The sequence below is a fragment of the Schistosoma haematobium genome, chromosome 6, assembly GCF_000699445.3.
Source record: "Schistosoma haematobium chromosome 6, whole genome shotgun sequence".
Lineage (NCBI taxonomy): Eukaryota > Metazoa > Platyhelminthes > Trematoda > Strigeidida > Schistosomatidae > Schistosoma > Schistosoma haematobium.
This window is the reverse complement of record NC_067201.1, coordinates 16,456,720-16,461,339: the sequence shown is the minus strand read 5'-3', so window position 1 is coordinate 16,461,339 and position 4,620 is coordinate 16,456,720.

The window sequence follows — 4,620 nt, the reverse complement described above, 5'->3', positions numbered from 1 at the left end:
TTATTTATGGATTTGTATATCTTGCGGTTTGACTGACTGCGTTTTTCTCAGGTCACTAGTGTTTCCAGATTCTGGTAGCTGTCACATTACCAGGTAGGAGGTTGGTTGATTACCATGTGAAAAATAACAAAGCAGAAATTCGGATGATAAGAGGAGACAATTGCTGTTGGAACTAACTAAATATCGATAATGTATTACATTATCGAAATTTATCAAAGGGGCTAATTGCTTTAATTTTTTTAAAAGAAGACTCCATGAACATACTAACTAAATAAATATATAAGCTGATTAGTTAGTAATCCAGGAAGTGTGAAGAGGATGAAGTGCAAGAATGAAGAGGAAAGATTGAGACGTTATTTAGCGAGATAGGCGGTATTTACTGATATGTGATAATAATGACAGTAGGTAAATTGCGAAAAGTGCATCAGGCACAGCCAGTCAAAGGGAGGAATGGTTATCCCTTGAAAGCTCATTTCATCGTTCGTGATGTTAAGAGATAGTTATGTATCAGTTAGGACTGTGATCTTCAAATCCAACTGAAGACATACTTGTGATCTCTCTTAATGTACTGTTTGTCCCCCTACGTTTTTATGTAGGTACCAGATAGCCTGTCTCGTCACCTCGTGATCCACTACAGCAGCGCCTTTATTCGAGTTTTTGAACAAGTTGTTGTGGAATTCAGGTTAACCAGTTTTGTGAGAACTAACCGTCGTAGGTCTTTTGCTTTTACAATGTGCCCCATAAGTGGGACTTTGGTACCTACCCCCTGTATCATGGGTTTCCGAGTGAAGTCAACCGATGCCAAGGTATTATCGACTTGCCTTTTCTGTTATAGTATTGACGATGTAGGTCAGTTCATACATGTGACTTGACATAATAGGGCATTCTTGGAGTTGTGCCAGGTCTGAAGTCCATTAGTTAAGTCTTCTAGGTTTCTGTGGTTCATAGCTATCAGATATAGAGACTTAATTGTCGTCAGGTGTCACGGATGAGGTAGCCCGGATATAGTAATTATCGTGGTGGTGTGAAGATCCTTGCCAAGTGATAACCAACGCCACTGTTGCATATCGTGTTCGTAAGCTTCGTCCCAACAACCACACACGAACTAAGCCACTCTTTTAACCACCATACTGGTTGCTTCGTGGGTTTTCCTGATCTTCAATCTGAATCTATTACAGCCCATGGTTCGCTGTGTCTAACTCGGACTTGAGAAGACCGTTTGACCGATGGTCTTTTAGATGTCCATAAGATTTCTTCTGTAACGTCTACTGAATCTGAAATCATCTTTAGTGGGGATACTGCTTTTCACTGAATTATGGCTGGATTTGTACCCTTCCACAGTGTGGTTAAGTATTTGTCCCACTGCTCTTTATCAGAGGCTGACGTTTTAGTATGCTACTTGCCGACACTGGAACATTAATTAAAATCAGGGGGTTTTCTCCGTCTTTGTTCCCGATTTTTAGCGTCTCGGAGCTGTGCTTCTGCCACTGACTTTCTCAACATTCACTAACTGCTAACGGATATTGGTGTGTTAGCAATAGACGGTAGTCTGAGTTCGGGTTGTGGCTTATGCTTGTGTTGGGCAAACTAGATATAATAATGGGGATTGGTGTGGTTGTTTTCAATTGAGTCTTTTGTTATTTCCGTCTGCATATTTTTTCTACACTCTGGTGAGTGTACGAGAACCACGGACAGGGGTGACTTAACACGTACTCGTAGTACTCACTAGGAACTGTAGTATTACAACGACAGTTGACCCAGACACATAAGAAATCAATCAAATGTTGAATTGCCCGTTTTACCGAGCGACAGACAAGAGTCACAATTACCATTTTAGCGTTGTTTCCCACCAGTAATCAGCACCTCGGGCAGTTTTTGGTCTCGTTCTCCTGTTTCTTCTATGATTAGTAATTTTACTGGGAATAGGAGTCTAGATAAATGTGTGATCCTGAATGCTTAGTTGGAGACTCGGTCTTCGTGTTTGAGTTGAGTGATCCATGTTGTACACATTATTCTAAGATTCGTTGTCCTGTGTCGTCTATAGCTTCCCTGCTATCCTGTTGCTAGAAACGGGAATTTTCAACTTATCATTAACCCTTGAAATAAGATCCGTACCAACTGTGCCAAACCTCACTGGCTACGATGATTAATGACAATGGATTACCGATACCTCCTTTTGCAGATTTTTTTATATCCAGTGTTTTCAAGTGTTATATGACCCTATTAAATATCTTATTCCCCAACAGCCCAGAAACTATATTTTTTTCATGGCCCGTTGTGGTATTTGAATGAACTAATGGCCCCTTTGCATTTGTCGAATGCTTGATTTCGAATTCCTAATACAGTACATTCGTTTGTGGTTATCTAGTACTTCTTGATCCAATTGCGTTATTTCAGGGATTCTTAGTTCGTATTATAATTCAAATACTCCTAATCACCATACTGATCTTAAGGTTTCCCATAGTTAGGAGATCCAGATCAAGAAAAGGTTGTGTTTGGGATATTTTTGCTAGAAGGACTATTTGTGACACAGTGCCAAATATGTTACCGAATTTACAAATACTGTATCCTCAAGCACCATTTGATTCCCAGAATCTGTCCGAGCTTCTTGTGTTAACAGTATTTATGACACTAGACCTCTCTCCTTTCAAACTATTTTGCGCCTCGTGAAAGAGTTCATTCAGTAAGCCCTCCCATTTACTCAATCACTTGACATTTCAACACTTTTAGAACTATGAACAACAGCGCTACTTGTCTACACAGTCATGTGTTCATTCCACCTCCTTTCTCGAGAAGCTAGAAAAGCTGTGGCCCTTTTTTCATCTCTTTTGGCATTCAGTTGGAATTCTTCAGGTTGCTGAGTTACCGGCAGAGAACATTTGTGAGTTCCCATACCTCAGTGTATATAACTTTTCTCTCACTAAGCCAGAATTTACTTGAATAATTGGTTTCACCATGGTGAATTATATTCGTCAATTTGGTTGTTTATCAGTGTGCATATCTAAGGCTACGAGAACTCTGAAATTTGCTGGTGAGTTAGTTCCATACCTAACGATCTCGTTCTCGGATTACATTGCAAAATTATGACATTTTACGAAATTTCTTCTCATAATTGTTGCCTAAAGATAATCGACAAATATACAGTCCATATCGCCTGAGCCTATTGACCTATCATCTGCCAATAATGTATTTAAGGTAGTCAACTGTTTATAAGTTCTTGTAACTTTTGATGATTGTTGTGGCAGTTATCCAAGTTTCAGTTCCGTAAAACAGAATTGCCTTCACGTTTGTATTGGAAATTTTGACTTTGATGTTGGGTGACAGTTGTTTTATGCACAACTGATCCCTACAGAAACTAACCTGCTGGTCTCGAAGTTCGGCGTCTACTGAGTCATTTACCTGATCCAGCAACACTGTTGTAAAAGTTTCATGGTGCCAATAGTAGTGTCGCTCCTCCGTAGTCCGATCAGTTGTTCAGATCTCCTTTCTTTGGTATCTTGATGAGGTGTCCTATTTTCCACTTTGTCGGTGGTACTTATTATTCCTCCCGAATCCTCCTGAATAGAATGTGGGACATGATTGCAGTTACATTTAAGTCTGAATTCAGATATTCGGCTGGTATATTGTCAATTCCTACTGTTTTCCCATTCTTCATTTTTCTTATGGCTATCCTGATTTTTTCGATCGTTGGTGGAGTGACATCTCTAGAAGGGTCTGTAGGTACTGCTACGATATCCGGTGGATCTATTGGAGTTGGTCTACTCAAGAGTTCCTCGAAGTGTTCCAGACGTCTGCTCCTCTGTCCTTGAATTTGAGTGATTAGCTTGCCCTCTTTGTCCTTGACCGGTTTCTCTGGATTACCATATTTCCCTGCTGGTTTCTTTTTCGTGTCATATAGTTGTTTGATATTTCCCCCTTGCAGCTTTTTCCGCTGTCGTTGTTAGGTCTTCCATACATTACTGCTTTTAGATTATCATGCTCCTCTTTACTTGCTTGTCCGCTGCCTATTCAGTCTGTGCCTTGACTTTCTCTGTTCTTGTTCGTCTGTTGTTGATTGCCGCATTCTCGTTCTTCCTTTCTCGAATCTTGTCCAGGGTTTTCATAGAGACCCATTCTTTATGATGATGCTTGTTACGGCTCAGAACCAAGTGAAACGTTAGACTTAGTTCTTCTTTGGAAAACATCGATGCAACGCCTTGTGTTTGCGAGGCAGTTGGTTTCTTCATGATCAGAGTACAACAGCGTCTCCCCCGAAGTAGTTTTTTCGTCCATCTTGGGTGCAATGAGTCTTACTTATTTAAAGAATCGCCAAGCTTTTTCACCCCTGAGAGTATTGTACACCAATTACCTGCAATAAGAGTCTTAGATACGTATGTCTACATTAATACAATTAAATGAGGATCTACATTAACAAGCTTGAACTTTTAAAATAGGCGTTACAGTATTTCGCCTTGCAGCCATAACAATTTCCAAGCCATAGAACTAAACAAGACAAGACTTGCGCATCTCTGTAGTGTAAGGCTACCCTATCTGGTAGTTTTCATAGAACTATTTAGATCTCTTGGTGAACACTGATTGTTTGACTACTGAACTAAGAAAATAGAAATACTCACCTTTGGT